General features: G+C 37.2%; 1 long non-coding RNA gene across 1 annotated transcript in view; it reads right to left on the bottom strand.

Annotated features, from left to right (window-relative positions):
* Positions 1 to 18,290: 18,290 nt before the first annotated feature.
* Positions 18,291 to 19,311, bottom strand: part of LOC132360516 (uncharacterized) — a 123,739-nt gene continuing 122,718 nt past the window's right edge. The window contains exon 3 of the long non-coding RNA XR_009501118.1: positions 18,291 to 18,335. This is a non-coding gene — a long non-coding RNA (uncharacterized LOC132360516). The remainder of the gene's footprint in view (positions 18,336 to 19,311) is intronic.

Raw genomic sequence — 19,311 nt, 5'->3', positions numbered from 1 at the left:
AATTGAGTCATACACATGTGGGAGTTCCAGAGATCATTAATTTTGTGCTTTCTTCTCCATCTCCTCCTTCACTCCCACTCCCCGGGTGAGAGAGTTATTCTTGTGAGTGCCCAGGGAAAGTTCAGATTACTCCCTGGTAAATTCATCTTTGCCATTGGGAAGGACTCCTTAATTTCTAATCTGGCATAATTTAAATATGTGTCTTTAATAGTTATGTTTAACCCATCTCGGTCAAAAAGAACCTCTACATACAAACAGCCATTTCATAAGTCATCCCTCAAATTTGTCACTTTTACCTTAGAACATTAATTTCCAAAAATGCAGATTTGGAACTAGTTTCAGAAAAATTATTTCTTTGCTAAAATTTCAGCCACTTAGCGCCACTTACAAAGTTTACTGATTCTGCAGCCTTCCCTTTTGGGCTGATGTGGAATTCCAAGTTTCTGTATATACTCAACTCTAAGGAAACAATTATACATTACATAATTTCTTTTGGTTAAATCTTACAGTTCAACATCCTTCTCTTCTCACCTCCATCCTTAACACAAAATTCACAAAAGAGACCACATAAAGAAAAGAAAGGTAAAATAAATCTATATTTTTTCCAAAGTTCTGTTTCTTCACTTGAAGGAAAAAGAGCTAGAATTAAGTCACATCCTCAGACACCTCTCTAGGCCCCAGGCAGGCAAAATAAAAGGGCACAGTGAGCTAGATGAAGGGGGAAAAAAACTAAATGAAGAATGTGTGACCAACTAATGGTGCTTAAGAGCTCCAGATTGTTGTTGCCATGCACAAGTGTGGATTAAGTATTGCCATATATTCAATTTTCAAGAGAAACCAGAAATGTGATTTTTATTCTGTGTGTGGCATCTTGCAAGCTTGAAATGTCAGACCAAATTCAAACAAACAAATCTTGCTCGAATTGGTCCATGTTGTACCAACCAAATAGATGTGCCTGTGTGACCATAGGCCAGGGGAGTGAGTCTAGCCAGAAACCCTACATGCACCCCGAGCTCCCTGCCTGCCTTCCCACTAAGGCATGAACTCACTTCCACTAGAAGTCTCTCATTTGTGCAGACTAAAATTTACTATCATTTTGATCACCCCTTTACTTTGTAAACCAGTCTTCATGTAGTCAGCAGATATCATACTATTAAGAACTTTATATGACTTTGCATTTTCAAAATTATTCTTAAAATTAACTTTTTAATTGATTGATCATGAAGAATGTGTGCTTCTTGTAGAAACACAAAAATTACCCATAATTCCACCATCTCAGAGCAACCATTGTTCCTACTTTAAGATATTGCCTTTTCTTTTATTTTCCTATACATATAAAATTTATAGTATATAGTAACTAAAATAATAATGTATATTTAGTTCTGTTGAGACACTATTTTCAATGTTATGAGTTCTCACGTGCAGGCTAAAAGCACTTTTAGAAAAGGAAATTATTACTTGCATAGCTTTAAAAAATTTTTTCTTCTAAGACCTATATCTGATACCTTAATAAGTAGAATTGGAATAATTGAAATACTACTCAGCCAAAAAAAGGAATAAAATTTTGCTAATTACCACAACATAAATGGACTTGGAAAGTATTATGCTTAGTGAAATAAGTCAGACAGAGAGAGACAAATACTGCATGATATCACTTACATGTGGAATTAAAAAATAAAATTAGGAAATATAACAAAAAAGAAACAGACTCACAGATATAGAGAACAAACTAGTGGTTACCAGTGGGGAGAGGGAAGGAGAAACAGGCAAGATAGGGGTAGGGGATTAAGAAGTACAAACAACTATGCATAAAATAAATAAGCTACAAGGATATATTATACAGCACAGGGAATATAGCCAATATTTTATAATAACTATAAATGGAGTTAACCTTTTAAAATTGTGAATTGCTATGTTATACACCTGAATCATAATATTGTATTGATAAGTCAACTATACCTCAATAAGAAAAATTCTCTTAAGTCCTAGATCTGGTGCATTAATAATTGTCTTTGTTGAGACCAAAAATTTTATGCTAGCCAATAAGGAAACAAGTTAGAATTGGTGTAGGTCATGGACAAACTTACAGATGTACAGGAAAAATTTAAGATCAATTAGGAGATTGCTATTAATCAGCTGCTCACCTCCATTCTGAGTTTTCCAATTCCTTAAGAATATGTGTATTAATTCACTTATTTTTTTCATCCACATATTCTTTCAATTATCTAGCTTTATTTTTAATCTTGCTTTTGGTGTTCTAGGTGTTGCACTATGTTCTAGCAATACAAATGTGACACAAACCCAACCTCCCACCAACTTTTTAGTAGGGGGCACAGTTAAGGAAATGTATAACTAAAATCCCATAAAAGTACTAGGAGAGAATACTACAGAGGCTTAAAGATTTCATTCTTTTTTCCTTCTATATATATCCTGTTCTATATATCCTGTTCAGGCTGCTATACCCAAATGCCACAGCCTGGGTGGTTTATAAACAACAAGAATTTATTTCTCACAGTTCTGGAAGCTGGAAATCTACATCAGATTTCCAGGGTGGTCATGTTCTGGCGAGGGCCCTTTTCCAGGCTGCATACTACCAACTTCTCAACTTCCCTGTGTCCTCACATGGTGGAAATAGGGAGGGGGAGTGATGGGGTCTCTTTCATAAGAGTGCTAATCCCATTCCTGAGGTATCCACTCTCGTGACCTAAGAACGTTCCAAAAGTCCCACCTCCTAATATCATCACATTGGGCATTAGGATTTCAACATATGAATTTGGGGGAGACAAAAACATTCAGGCCATAGTAGAGCCAGAGCAGACACAGTGAGAAGATCAAGTCTAACAGAGGAAATCAGATAGCCAGACCTGACCAGATAGCATGGTGAACTCTGTAGGAGGAGCAAAGGCAATGTATACTCCAGGACCCAGATATAATTCTATCTGATTACTGAGTATCACCTCCACCAATTTTTTATTCCAGCTTGCAGGTCTTTCTGTCCCATGCCATAAGAAGCACAATTTGGCTTCTGGTTTTAGAACTGTCCCACTATTGTCTATCCAACAAAATTGATGTCAAATATGGTTGCAGATATAAATTTCAGAAGCCCAGACATTCACTGTGCCTACTTATTTATAAAGCAGGCATAGCACTTCCTAAGAACCATAGTTATAATCTGTTGTAAGAACTATCAATACTTAAGAAGCTAGAAATTTAAATAGCTTAAGTTAAATATTAAACAAAATTTAGCTATTAATCAAGAATATATTCAGAAATAAACACACACGTACATAGTTAATTTATGACAAAGGAGTCAAGAATATAAAGTTGGGAAAGGACAGTTTCTCCAAAAAATGGTGTTGGGAATAGTGGACAGCTACATGAAAAAGAATGAAACTGGACCACCTTCTCATTACCACCATCTCATACCAAACACACACACAAAATGACTCAAAATGGATTAAAGACTTTAATGTAAGACCTGAAACCATAAAATTCCTAGAAGAAAACAAAGGTGGTAAGCTCATAGACATTGGACTTGGCAATGATATTTTGGATTTGACACCAAAAGCAAAGACAACAAAAGCAAAAATAGGCAAGTGGGACTACTTCAAACTAAAAAGCTCTTCACAGAAAAGGAAACCATCAACAAAATGAAAAAGGTAAATATGGAATGGGAGAGAATATTTGCAAATCATAAATCTGATAAGGGATTAATATCCAAAATACATAAAAAACTCATACAACTCAATAGCAAAAAACGAACGATCCAATTAAAAATGGGCAGAGGATCTGAATTGACATTTTCCCAAAGAAGACATACAGATGGCCAACAAGTACATGCAAAGATGCTCAGCATCACTAATCACCAGGGAAATGCAAACTAAAACCACAAGGGATATCACCTTACAACCTAGAATTGCTATTATCAAAAAGACAAGTGATAACACGTGTCGGTGAGGATGTGCAGAAAAGCGAACCCTCGAGCACTGTTGGTGGGAATGCAAATTGGTTTAGCCACTATGGAAAACAGTATGGAGACTCCTCAGAAAACTAAAAATAGAACTACTGTATGATCCACTTCTGGATATTTATCCAAAGAAAATAAAATACTAACTCAAAAATATATGCACCCCATGTTCATTGCAGCATTATTTACAACAGACAAGATATCGAAGCCACCTAAATGTCTATCGATGGAGGAATGGATAAAGAAAATGTGGGATACATACACACACAATGGAATATTATTCAGCCATAACAAAGAAGGAAGTCTTACCATTCACGACGACATGGATGAACCTTGAGGGAATTACGACGACATGGATGAACCTTGAGGGAAATAAGACAGAGAAAGACAACTGTTGTATGATCTCACTTATGGGTGGAATCTAAAAAAACCAAAATCGACAACCATCATCACCACTAGCACAACAATAACCAAGCTCTTTGACATGGAGAAAAGACTGATGGTTGTCAGGGAGATATAATAAATCACGGGGGTGTAATGTACAGCATGGTGACTATAGTTAATAATACTGCTGTGTATTTGAAAGTTGCTAAGAGAGTAGATCTTAAAAATTCTCACCACAAGAAAAATATTTTCTAACTATGCATAGTGCCAGATGTTAACTAGACTTATTGTGGCGATTATTTCATAATATATACAAATATTGAATCATTATGTTGTGTACTTGAAACTAATATAATGTTATATTTCAATTATATCTCAATTCAAAGAAAGAGTTTATTAAGCCCTCTCAAAGTCCCATGAATGGTGGCTAGTAAATAAACAGCCCCTACCTTCCTCTTACCTCCAAACTTACTGATGAAAAAAGACATACATATGTGAAACAATTGGAAAACAATACAAGGAAAAATTGCATCACTAAGGTCCAATACCTCCTGCTACTGCTTGGAACTTCTCTGTTACAGAGACATTTGGTTCAGGAAGAAATTCATTCTAGTTTATCCACGGTAAACATCTGAATGTGCTGAAGTTGTGAAAATACTCTAACCTCAACCCTTTATTCTTAGAAGCTTTCAAGCTGATTGAAAGTGGCCTGTTCAACAATTAATGAAATTCAAATTTCTGAGATTCTCCAGGTTGAACCTCTGACTTTGCCTGATGGGTTAAATCAGGACATGTTAGGTTAATTAATTATTTCTGGCAAATAGGAGAGAAAGATGAAGGATGATACACTAAAACTGAAAAGCAGAATTCAAAGTGATATTAGAAATAACCCATCAGTGGGAACCCACTGAACTGACCCTTGAGTTGAGATTCCTCACACTACCCACATAAAGGATGGGCTAAGGTAGCAGGGATCTCCTGGGTTTGAAATATCATGTCACTCAGATTCTTGCTCACAGTTGCTCACCAGCCCTTCTGTCTATGTTCGACCATAGACATGTATATAATGTTGGGCTTTAGAAACTGCAGTGGCAGAAAGCAACCTTGTTTTTCCCAGCCAATATGGCTCTTCTCAGCACAACATTGAGCTAGATGAGCCAGAAATGACAGTAGACACATATGTCTGGGATTTTGCTTTTTAAACTATATGTACTGCTTTTAATAGCATGATTACAGCTGTTCAGTAAGTGATGCCTCTAGACTGAAGAGGACCGCAATGAGCAGCAACCCAGCCAAGAGGGACGGGAGCAGCACGTTTTTCTCATTATTGCCAGCTAGTGAGGATAGAACATATGGTCACGTTACAAAGGTGAGTTACCAACAAACAAGCGGGAATCCCAGCCAGATGGTCCCCAGCCAGATTCCTTCTTTTAAATTCATTTATGCTCTCTTTCTATTTTTCCTTCTCTCATTTTGAACTATGTTTTGTTTTTTTTTTTCTTATGGGGGCGGGATATATATTAGGAAATTCATTTGCAGCCAGGAAAATAACTTAGGAAATAAGTGCTCAGAGTGACACCCTACCCACAACCTATGAACAATGAAGAGCTAGTTGCTGTAACTAAAGAATGTTGTCCCTGGCACTAGAATGGGCAGACCTGATCTCAGTTCTGGTTCTAATGTTTGGTAGTTGGGTGGTCTTACACGAGTCATGGATCCTTATTTTACCCAAGAATCTTCAGCTATAAAATGACTAAGCACCACCTTAAAGTCTGCTGTAAGGATTAAGTAAAACAATGCATCTGGCTAGACCAGCACTATGCCTGCAGTTGGTAGGTAGTGGATACTCAAGAAGGAGTAACTGTTATTGATATTAATCTTAAAATGGCATTTTTTTCTTTCCTGATGACAACACAGAGCTGGAGAGAATTTTGACTGTAACTAAGAGGCCTGAAAGTGAATGCAGTTCCAGTTTCTTATCTCTAAAATGGAGAGAGCTGCTGGAGACCCCCAGCCCAGCCACCCTGCTCCCTTGTGAGAATGGCCCCATGCCCTTCCCTGGATGAAGAGTTGGAAAACACTCACCTTGGTGGCAGCCCCACTGATCCAGCCTTTGCCACTGGGGTTGACGTTCATCGGCACCAGGCCCTCCACCAGGTAACTGGGAGGGTCAGAGGAGAGGGAAGCGCCTTATAAGGTTTCAAGGTGCCTTGTTGACCCAAATGACTACAGCTGGGAACGTGCCTGGGCTCCACTTCCAGCAGCTCCCGTTCTTGCTTCTCCCGACCTGGAACCTTTCAAATTCTTTGATGTTCTTTAGAATCTATGCCTATATCCCTATTTTCCACCCTTTCAGTATATCTTTGAAGATGTTGCTATTCTAAGACTAAGGATTAAACATCTTCAATTTTAAAAAAGGATTGTACTTTTGTGTGTGCGAGAGAGAGACACACACATTGTTTGTTCTTTGTGGAAAGCTTGAACAAGGTAAAAAATATCCTTAGAAGGCACTGATCCATCCCCGTCCTGCAGGTTCCTGGTTAACTTCTTCCACCTGTTGGGGCTTTCAGTATCTGCAAAACAGCTCAAGGATATGGCTCAGAATATTATCTACAGCCTTTGATGAGGAACTAAAGGTCCTTGACTTTGTTGAATGGCTAAACTATTATTATTTTGTCTTGCTTGACTGTTTCCCTTTGTTTCTGCATTTTCTCACTTCTCTGATTAAATCTGCTCTTTGGAATTGGGGAAGGCCTAGGAGGATAAAGTTTTTCTACAAACAAGAGGCAGGCAGAGGACATGGATGGGTCTGTCCCAGGAAGGCCCCATAAGGTCTTCTTTGATATCCCCTCTTTTCTTTGATACTCTTCAATCTTGAGGGGGAACAGGTATGGAACAAGAAAGGAAATAAAGTTTTGGATAGAGAGGTTAGTCATAAAGTCAGCAGAGCAACTCAATTTTAGGGGGAGTCAGTTTAAGAAACTTCTACTCGTGTGAATGTGTGATGTAGACATGGGAAAAAGAAGGCTAAAACCGTAAGAACTCTGTAATATTTTGAGTAAAATCATGATGTTGAGATTCTTGCTATGAAGAATTTCACGATACAATTGTTCTTCATCTCCCCCAATCATATTGCAATGTATACAGGCAAAAGAATAAAAAAAAAGAAAAATACAGTATTTACTTATACAGTCATCCCTCAGATACCTGCAGGGGACTGGTTCCAGGACCCCTGGGATACCCAAATTTGAGGATGCTCATTTCCCTTACATAAAGTGGCATAGTATTTGCATATAACCTATGTACATCTATGTATACTTTAAAGCATCTCTAGATTACTTATAATACCTAAACAATGTAAATGTTATGTAAATAGTTGTAAATACAATGTAAATAGTTGCCAGGCTGGCAAATTCAAGTATTGCTTTTTGAAACTTTCAGGAATTTTTTTTCTGAGTATTTCCAATCTACAATTGGTTGAATCTGCAGATGTGGAACTCACAAATACAGAGGTCTGACTATATTATTCAAGGTTGCTACCAAATACACATGCATGCACAGACACACACACACACATACACTATAAAGTAAAATATTTAAAATGGTGATGAAATTAGGGTAAACAAAAAATTAGAGTAAAAAATTAAAATAAAACCAAAAGTGAAATTAACTTACGGAACCCTCTTCGTAAAGTTTTCTTTCTACACTGGCTAGAGGGAAACCACAGGTTTTATTCTGAGCTTGCATTACAGTGGAGTAAGCCAGCTACATTTTAGCTACCTAGACTTATTCTTGCCTCTCACATGTTGAGTACCACTAGAGTTTGTTTTTATATTGGAAGCTCCAAAGCAAATATCACGACCTTCCTAACACAGAATACAGTCTACAGAAATTCTGTTTATTTGGTTGAAATCTTTATGATGTTTAATTAAACATATTCTGCATCCTTTAGAAAAATGATGCTGTTTTAGGCCAGGTGCATTCTCAGATGCCTGTCAAGGCCAGAAGGGGAGATATAGGATAGAACTGAAGCTGGCTAGCTAGAGAACATACACCCCCATCTGCTGCTCAGCTCCAGACAATCTTGTCCTGTGGAAATGTGGGCCAGTGTGGCCAGCATTTATTTGTCAGTTCTTTCGTTTCCAGGGATTACTTAGTTCAGCTTCTCAGATCTACTTGTTTACTGGGCAATGAGCCTAATTAAAAAAAAAAAGAATGTAAGTAGATATAGAAGACAATGACAAATTCAACACTCCAAATAGAATAACACACTGGCAGTTCTATGTAAAAGAGTAGAAGTTAGATAAAAACCAGTTTGAAAGTCTACAAATAATAAGTGTTGGGGAGGACGTGGAGTAAAGGGAATCATTGTACGTGTTGCTGGGATTGTAAACTGGTGCAGCCATTATGGAAAACAGCCACTCAAAGAAACTACAAAAAGAACTACCATATGACCCAGAAATTCCACTCCTGGGTATATACCCCCTAAAAACGAAAACGCTAATTCAAAAAGATATGTGCACCCCAATGTTCATAGCAACATTATTTGCAATAGCCAAGATATAGAAGCAACCTAAGTGTCCATCAACAGATGAATGGATAAACAAGATGTGATACACACACACACACACACACACACAATGCAATATTACATAAAAGAATGAAATTCTGCCATTTGCAACAACGTAAATGGACCTAGAGTGTATTATGCTTAGTGAAATAAGTCAGACAGGGAAAAATAAACACTATATGTTATCATTTATATATGGAATCTAAAAAATAAAACAAATGAATATATATAACAAAACAGAAAAAGATTCACAGAAATAGAGAACCAACTATTGGCTACCAGTGGGTAGAGGGAAGGGCAGAGGGCAAGATAAGGGTAGGGAATTAAGAGATACAAACTACTATGTATAAAATAAATAATCAACAAGGATATATTGTACAGCACAGGGAAATATAGCCATTATCTTATAATAACTTTAAATGGAGTATAATCTATAGGAATATTGAATTACTATGTTGTACATTTACCTGAAACTAATATAATATTGTAAGTCAACTATTCTTCAATAAAAAATTTTAAAAGAAAATTAAATAAAAATAAAGATATTTCATGTTATAAAATAAAAAGGTTTTTGAGAATGCTCCCTTCCTTGACAAAATTACTAATGAGACCACAACCAAGAGCATGCATCAGTAGAGAGTTTTAAGTCTTTAAAAATGCTTTACTTTATAGGGTTTATCAAACTTCTTTAGTAAAGAATCACAAACAGCAGACAAGAATTAATGGTTGACACTGAAGTTCTGGGAGTATAGACCAAAGTAGTTCCCTAAAAGTAAGAAAATTCTTTGAAATCTCACATTTTATCTCAAAAGTTCATGCAAAATTCATGACATAACTTAGTTTAATTAAAAGGCCAAATTCAAAACAATTTCAAGTATTCTACAAAATCTTATAATAAAATTGATGCTCTAGGAAGATGCAGTTTTTATCCTGTGGTTTCAAGGACCTGTCACCACTGCTACGTGCTCCCCAGGAGAATGGGGAGCCCATCTGAGAGGCAGGCAGTTGCATAAATTCCTCCAAGTCTCATAATAGCCTTTACATGGAGTATGAGTAGGCGATATTCTTGTTCTTTTTTAGTAGATATAGAAAGTTAGACTTAAGGAAATGAAACGCTTGCTTTTTACTTCTAGTTAGTGATGACTCTGGACCTGAAATCCAGGTCCTTTAATTCTAGGATGTTTTCCCATTTGGAACCTCCAAATGCAGCTTCTATGAACCTTCAGTTCATACTTTGGGTGAATGCTATTATAAATTGAGGTAGTCTTCCAAATCTTGGAGATGCAAAATTTGTCTAAAGAATTAGAGGGAATGAGACAGCGTTGTTAATGCTGCTTAATTTTCAAAATGTCTTTGTTTCTGATAGAGGATAGTCAACATATTGCATGTCAGGAATTTGATGTGCTGAGAAGTTCTGCTTTGCCATATATTTGCTCTCTGCCGGTTCTGTTCACAAATGTGAAGCAAGGGAATAATCTCTTGTGTAGCAGCGGTGGCCGTGTTATAGACTGTTGACAATGGGGCATGAAAATTGGCCCTATTCTTTTAAATGACTGGTATTAAATGAAACAGTCTTTGAGAGGTACCAGTTCTTTCTAACTGATGGTGGTCTTTTGAAAGAGGCTTTGGCAAAAGTGTTTGCCTTCTGAAAGAGTACTGGATGGGGGCAGTCTATAACCCTTTCCAATAGGGAAGATGGATTAGTTTCGACTGACTCTGTGTAAGAAGCTTGGTTCTGGTCCAGCTGGCAAGGGTATAAAGCAAAGTAATTACTTGAAAGTAAAAAGGAAAGAAAAGAAAAAGATAAATATTGTATCCAGTTACTTGGGATTCTGGCTTTCTTTTGAATTTAAAAAAAAAAAATCATCTTTCTAGGGCCAAAAAATAAAATTCCATAGTATCCCCGTGGAAAATCCCATCCAACAGTGGTTTGGGTGTTAATAGTGGTATTCATTTTGTTTCATCATTTCAAAATCTTTATTGAAATCATATTAATTAGTTTTGTGCCAGAGTTCCAGAATATACATGGAATCACGTGTAAGACAAGTGAAAGCATTAACTACAATGGAAAATGTGAACACAATTCATTTCTTGAGACAACTGTTATCTAATATATAAGCTATATTAACTCTATAACCTCTTCTATAGTGGTGAAATTCTAGAGGAACAGTTGGCAAGTAAATATATATAAGTATAATAAATATATACAATGTTAAACTGACATTGTAAAATACAATTTATTTTTTTATAGTTTTTAAGGGAGCAGAAGAACAAAAATAGCTTAAGATCTCAAAACATTTTAGTTGCATGATCTAATTTATATAAATATCCTTGAAAATTAAATAAGATCAGGGACTATAATTCCTAATTTATAACTATCAGAAGTGGGGCAGAAAGGTTTCATGACTTGTTCAAATCACCCATCATAGGTTTATCTAGCAATAATGCTATAATTGGCTTATTCACACACTACTAAGAATTTTAGAATTTGGTGGAACTCAAAAATATTAGAAAAATGTAAGGGCACTGAAAGAAGAAAAAAATGCTTTGACTCGATCAGTTTTCTCAATGATTACCCTTCCCCAGTTCTTCAGGATTAAAAATTTAAAAAGCATTTTCGTATTCAAATAACTCATCCAAATTATTTAATCCCACAAAAATGCTTCTTAGCAAGCGGGTCTCAAGAAAATATACTTTTCCATTTTTAAATTATTCTTCATAATTCACTGCAATTCAGGTTATTAAAATCTTTCCAGTGGTGAGCTCTACTTAGCAGAAACAAAGCTGTAGAGGGGTGCCACCCAACCCACAGATGTTAGGCAAACAGACTTATTGCTGGGTGAAAGCTACGTGAAGAAGGACTTTAGAGGGCAAACAACCGTATTTGAACACACAACATGGCAGTTAGATACGGTTCCGCACAGGACTTAGAATCCGGGTAGAGAAGGATAATTTCTATATAGTCCTATGCCCTCACTACCCAGTTTTAAAAGCATGTGACTTTCCAGAAATCACAGTACCACGTGTTATAATAGTACTGTAGGAAGAGCATGCTGGGGATGGCAGGGAAACTATTCAGCAAGCAGTACGGCTTAGGCACTGACCAATTATGATAAATGCCAACTGCAGGAGGGTCCAGGAGGTCCCTTGCTGATCTGGGCTTCAACCCTTAGGATCTGGATTGTGGGAGGTCTGAGAGTCTTAAGGGGAAGTGGTTGTGAGGGGGTAGAGTAAAGCAGTGGCTATTTAGCAAGTATATAAAAGTATTGTAATATTGTAGCTACTTGTATGGCTGTATCAGTTCATACCACTGATAGCAGCCCTGGTGCTATGTAGTAATATTATTGAGAGATTGTTTCTTTTTTTTTTTTTTTTTTCAAATATTTCTTGGCATCTCCTGTCTTTTTTTGATAATCTTTTATTTATTTATTTATTTATTTAATATTTATTTTTGGCTGTGTTGGGTCTTCGTTTCTGTGCAAGGGCTTTCTCTAGTTGCGGCAAGCGGGGGCCGCTCTTCATCGCGGTGCGCGGGCCTCTCACTGTCGCGGCCTCTCTTGTTGCGGAGCACAGGCTCCAGACGCGCAGGCTCAGTAGCTGTGGCTCACGGGCCTAGTTGCTCCGCGGCATGTGGGATCTTCCCAGACCAGGGCTCGAACCCGTGTCGCCTGCATTAGCAGGCAGATTCTCAACCACTGCACCATCAGGGAAGCCCTCAGTTTTTTTTCTTTAAATTTTTATTTTGTACTGGAGTACAGTTGATCAGGTGTACAGCAAAGTGATTCAGTTATACGTATACATGTATCTATTCTTTTTCAAATTATTTTCCCAATTAGGTTGGTAGAGAATATCAAGCAGAATTCCCTGTAGTATACAAGTAGGTCCTTGTTGATCATCCGTTTTAAATATAACAGTGTGTACATGTCAATCCCAAACTCCCTAACTATGGCTTCCCCCGCTTCCCTCCTGGTAAGCATAAGTTCATTCTCTAAGTCTGTTTCTGTTTTGTAAATAAGTTCATTTGTATCTTTTTTTTTAGATTCCACATATAAGCAAGATCATATAATATTTCTCTAATTTGGTTCACTTGGAACCTAATTTTAAGTTTTCAGTGGGAAAATGCATTCGGAGTTCTCTTTGCTATCCATAAATTTTTCTTTACTATATGTACATATGAACTTTTGAAACACAAACTGATTTTATATTGGACATCATCTGTAACATTGATATTATATCATATTACCATCTGTGGTCTTCTCAAGAGATACATTTTGGACAATAAAATTAATCTTTCTCAAGCTCTTCCCTAGCCAAATGATAACTGAGTGCCCTCATTGCCTTATTTTATTTTATTTTTCTTGGTCGCGCCAGGTCTTAGTTGCAGCAAGCAGACTACTTAGTTGCGGCTTGCGGGCTCCTTAGTTGCCTTTTCAATATAACTTCTACTTCTTAAGCTTTAAAAATGAGGCCTCTATTCAGCTATTTCAGATTTTCAAATTCCAGAATTCACTCTAACTTATGGAATCCTAGTTAGATAAATGAGACAAAGTTGTGACTATGGTAGAGGAGGCCCAACCTGATGTAAAAGGAGATCAGCAAAGGGCCTTGTGAGACTGGCGACATCTTCTACTGCACTGAGGATCGTATGTATGATGTTTAACAACTCACACTGTCTGGACCTGCACTATCCAACCTAGGAGCCACATGTGAGTATTTAAATTCAGATTTATATTAGGTAAAATTAAATAAACTTAAAAATTTAAGTTTAGTCACATTAGCCCCATTTCAAGTATTCATTAGCAACATATGGCTAGTGGCTAACATACTGGACGACACAGATACAGTTCTATCGCATTGCAGAAAGTTCTGTTCAGAAGTTGATTACATCTTACTTTAATTTCTCTCACTTAAAGTAAAAACACTGCATCTTTTTCTGTCTCCAGGGGAGAGAGAAACAGTTTAGCTCATCAGTCAGAATTTATTTTCAGGTTTCGAAAAATGATCATTGTCATGTTTTTCACTTGTGTGCTTTTAACCAAACAATTCTACAAAAGGACCACTATGGGTCCTTTTATTCCAACACATGGTGAGAGTCTCAAAATTCAAAGTTTCCTATGCCTTTTTTTTTTTTTTTACATTATAAGTTTGAGAACTGCATATAATTCTCTAATACAAATCTAATATTAAATGTCATAACGTGGCTCTAGGAATTTCCCTTAGATAATTTTCTGTTAAAAATAATGACACTGGCTTTCTAACTACCCCTCCCACCACAAAAAAAAAGTTTTACTTCTTGTTAGCAGTATATCAGTGTAATTCTGAATCAGAAAGAATATTCATGTAATTTTCTTATGTTGTCCACATTCAGACTCACCGAGAACAAGGAAAAGGTTTTTGGATGAAGTTCAAGTTTTCCTCTGCTGTACTCATGGGTAGACACCTCCAACATTCTCAGCCTGACTGCTGAATATAATTTGTTCATGCTTCAGTGATGTTTTGACTAGACTATAGTACACTATACCAACCAGATAAAAAGTAGGGAGAAAATTCCATCCACTGTTTAATCTACATGATGCCAAGCTCGGGTAAGATCAATCATTTCATTGGGTTGACCGATTCTTTTGGCAGCATCTATCTATCTGTGAAGAGACGTAATTTGGAAACTAGCAGTATCTTAGTTTTCCCATTTGTATCACCAGACAACGCAAGTGACAACAGATTTCTCCTTTGCAGAGATTTTATACGTGCCCTTTGGTTCTATCACCTGCAATAGAAGGAGCTACCCCTCAAGAAAAGTTTCCAGAACGTTAATTCAATCCTCGTGCCCTTCGACGCTGGCACACAGGATTGCAGATTAGCATGTGTTTTTATACTTTCGACCTTGGCTCTGATAAGGGTTGTGCTGGCACTGGGCTTGAGAACATTATTGAAAGGATGTTTTTGCCAAGCTGGCTGGCATTTGGTATGCTTGTATGGTATTGATACAGTATTTGCATTGGCATCATGAATGCTATCCTTCTCATTTTTTAAATGTAGCTATTAAGAATGCAATATTTTGTTTATTTTTATACTGTTAGAAGAAAAAAATTAAAATGTCTTGATACTTACAATCAACGGATGTGATATGCTGGGGTAAATTCCTTAAGTTAATTTTCCCTTTAAAATATTTGACTTTTAGTTTTAAAAAAAGTTATGGCTCTTTATTGTTTGTATTAAGTTCTGTTTAAAATAAAGATAGGAACATAGAAGAAGAATTACATCAATTATACCAACTCAATTTCTGGAATGTACCTAGTGTAGATAAACCAGGCTTTTCAATTTTCTTTTGTTTTGCTTAATTTTTGTTTCTGACTTAAAAAAAAATTATCTATCATCTCCAAAGCTTTTTTCTGAATTGACAGAAAGTTTTTATTTTAATTCTTCAGGTTTCTTCTCAAGCCAAAGATCAAACTACGTCATACCGCTCTTGAAATACATCCATTGAAGGTCTCATCAAGTCTTTTTGGTATAATTGTGTTTATAAACAGTGGTGAAAACTAATCAGATTTTCCCATGTTTTGAAAAGCAAAGAAATTTAGTTTGTGAGATGTCAAGGGATAAATCATTGCTAACACATGTATGTCAACAAATCAATTGCTAAATTTTGATCACCTCTCTTGCTGTAATTCTCATTTATAAGTCTGTTTCCATGCTTGCGTTATCTTATTCCTGGACCATTATAATAACCTCCTAAAGATTCTCCCTGACTAGGTTCCTGTATTCATCTACCTATGAGATTCATCTGCGTAAACAGTATTTCTAGTCATATTGCAAATAGGCACCTATCTAAAATGTTAAAAAGTTATGTATTGTGTAAATCTCTCAGTCTCTATGTCAGATTAGAAGCTCCCCAAGGTATGGCCTCAATGGCTTCTTCCAGGTCTTGGGGGCAGGTCCGGGTTTTAATCAGCGTGCCTGGCACACAGGTAGTGCTCAGGAAAATTTGTTGAAATTTCCCACACTACCTATGGCTGTTGATGGAACAAGACCCCAGCAATTTCCCCATTCCCACTCTCATATCTTTATACGATACGATATCTTTATATGATATGAGAGTATTATAGTGTTTCCCCTATCTAAGATCCCTTCTTTTCCTTCATCTCCTTTTTACATCTTCCAAACCATTCTTTTAAGAACTACATCAAATGTTTCTTTTTCCAGAAATCTTATCTGAAGTCCCTTTTAGAACATTTACAGCATATGTTAACATTCTGCATTGTGTTATACCTATTTGTAAGTTTGTCTTAATTACCCTGCTAGATTGTAAGCTCCTTTGGGACTGTAAATTGTATTACAATCATTTTTGTTTTACCCATGGTGCGTAATATAATATTATTAATCAGGCAATAAGCAAATTCTGTCTTATTTTGAGACTAATTGTGGAAGAGGCTCATTATTTAACAGATAACCTAGAAAAATCCAGCAAAAGGAATCCTATCTTGTACACTTAGTACCTTTCAAACGTTTACATTCTCTTACATTACAATTGTACAATACCTTAAATGAAACTCTTTATAAAGACATTAAATAGAAATAAATTAACTTACATGAACCAAAATAACAAATAATTTTCCATATAAAAATTTACTAAACTCAACTTAAGAAAAATACATATACCCAATTAATTCTTTGTAATATAGGTAGAGCTCTCATTTTATCATTAATTTTTCCTTTCTAGAAAAAGATTTTCCTCTTCTAGTCACTCTTGGACTCTCAGTGTTAGGGTCTAATCCACTTCCTTGTCCTCCTTTTTTTTTTTTTCCTCTTCTTGAGTTACATTCTTGACCTCACTGACTAGTGGTGGGTCTCTCAGGCGCCCTCTGGGTGTACTTACCAGCCAACTGCTGTCGTGCTTTATATTCTTAGTTCTGTAGCATACAAATTTTCAGCTTCTCTGTCATCAAAGTCTCTGCTGTTTCTCTTTACAATTGAACAACTCGTGGATTGTCAAACTTACTCTGGAAAAGAGTTAATTTCCAGAGATCCTACTTGGAAGACAAGCCATTTCAGGAAAGGAACTCCCCTTCTTCTATGTTTACCCATCTTCCACTTAACACCAAATATATAAACCCATAAGTGATTGTGTAACACACTGCATTTATGGTTAAGAACTTGGGTGCTACAGCCAGTTGGAATGAGATTCAAATACTGATCCTGCCATATCCCGGCTGTGTGAACTTGGATACATTACTTAACTTCTCAGAGCTTTACAAGTAGGGCTAAGGGGGACTTCCCCAGTGGCTCAGTGGTTAAGAATCTGCCTGCCAGTGCAGAGGACATGGGTTTGATCCCTGATCTGGGAAGATCCCACATGCCGTGGATCAACTAAGCCTGCGAGCCACAACTACTGAGCCCGTGTGCCTAGAGCCCGTGCTCCACAACAAGAGAAGCCACCGTAGTGAGAAGCCTGCGCACTGCAACAAAGAGTAGCCCCCGCTCGCCACAACTAGAGAAAGCCCGTGCGCAGCAGCGAAGACCCAATGCAGCCAAAAATAAAATAAAATTTAAAAGAAAAAGAAAAAAAAAAAAAAGTAGGGCTAAGAGTACCTGACGTAACATATGTAAAACACTTAGCCCTGTACCTGACAGGAGTAGGTTTTCAACAAATAGTAATTATCGTTATTACAAGTATAAAGTTGGGTTTGCAGCAAGGAGGAAAGAAAATAACAGATTAGGAACCATAAACTACAGAGATTGAGGTGATCAGGATGTGAATAAGGATTAGAGGGCTTAGTCTGACCTGAAAACAAAATCAAAAACAAAACAAACAAAATGTTGAGGTGAAAAAATGAAGTAAACAGAGGAACAATCCAGAATATCGTGCTAGAAAATGTGTGTTTGTTTCATTAAGTTAGAGTTACATGATACAGGTTCCTGAAGAGGGTGGCAGACAGTATTAAAAGTTTGAGAGCAGCATGCAGGAGAGTCTGAGGTAGGGACAGACTGATGCTGGGAGCCCTTGGAAGTGTGGCAATGATTCAGCCAGGTGACCCCGAGGATGCTGATCCTTGGCAACAGAGAGGTGGAGGGGTAGTGTTTAACTGAAGTGGCACTGACAAGGAAAGACCAGTAGGACTTGGAAACTTCTGGGATATGGAGAAGGATATGGACAGGTCAGATAAGACCTTTAGAGAATGGTGGCTCCGTAAGTAGAAACTGGCCAAATGGGAAGCAGAATTATTTTTGCAGTGGGATACGTCTTAGTCCATTCAGGATGCTATAACAGAATATCATAGACAAGCTGGCTTATAAATGACAGAAATTTATTTCTCACAGTTTTGGAGGCCGGGAAGTCCAAGATCAAGGTGCCGGCAGATTTGGCGTCTGGTGAGAGGTCACGTCCTGGTTCATAGATGGCCATCTTCTTGCTGTGTCCTACACATACAGAGGGTGGGGAACCAACCTTCAGCATGTATCAGGATACTAAATTCAGTTTTAGACGATATCAGATTGAGTTACGATAAGATGACGGATAATGAATGTTGCTTAGGTCTGAAATAGAGAAATCCTTAGTGAGAAGTAGGTTTTAGGTCACTCCAAAGAAGAGTATTGTGGGATGAGTACCAGCAACCAGCTTCACTTACTCCATAATTCTGATTCAGATCTGCTTTAATGTTTGAGCCTTCCTTAAAACACAAGATAGGAAAGAGGTTTGCTAAAACCCCTCTTGAAAGTGCTTATCACCACAATTACTAATTCATTAACATTCACACACCAAGTAGTATAGTAATGGGGAACAAAAGCAACGTTTCCCATATTCCCAGAGTCATAGGATGGCTTTGCTGTAAGAGTAAATTTCTACCCTTAGATACAAATAGCCTGGAATCTTGCAATAATCATACTCACATGGTAGGTCCGATTAGAGCAGTGGTTCTCAACTGAGGGTGATTTTGCCCCCCAGGAGACTATTGGCAACGTCTGGAGACATTTTTTAGTTGCCACAACTTGGGGAGGGGTGCCACTAGCCTCTAGCTGGTAGAGGCCAGGGATTCTGCTAAACTATGTACAATGTACAGAATGGCCACCCAGAATAAAGTGCCGTCTGACCCAAAATGTCAATAGTGCTGATGCTGAGAAAGCCTGAATTTATAGTGACTTTCAAGGAATTTACTCTACTGGAGAAGTAAATATTTGTTCATTGCTTACTGATGTGTTGATTGATACACCAAAATCAGATCCCACGTAGATGTATTCACCCTCAAGGTTTTCCTATGGCGTAGATGCTAAGGCAGCATTTACTCTGCTTCTGGTTCTAGAAATTGGCAATGCTGTATAAAAGACCAAGGCAATATTCCTTTTCAGCCCTTAAGTGCAAAACCAGTATTCCTGCTCCTAGTTTCTTTATTCGACA

Source organism: Balaenoptera ricei, chromosome 2, assembly GCF_028023285.1.
Source record: "Balaenoptera ricei isolate mBalRic1 chromosome 2, mBalRic1.hap2, whole genome shotgun sequence".
Taxonomy (NCBI): domain Eukaryota; kingdom Metazoa; phylum Chordata; class Mammalia; order Artiodactyla; family Balaenopteridae; genus Balaenoptera; species Balaenoptera ricei.
The sequence above is the reverse complement of the archived record's forward strand: the minus strand, read 5'-3'. Positions and strand labels throughout refer to the sequence as shown.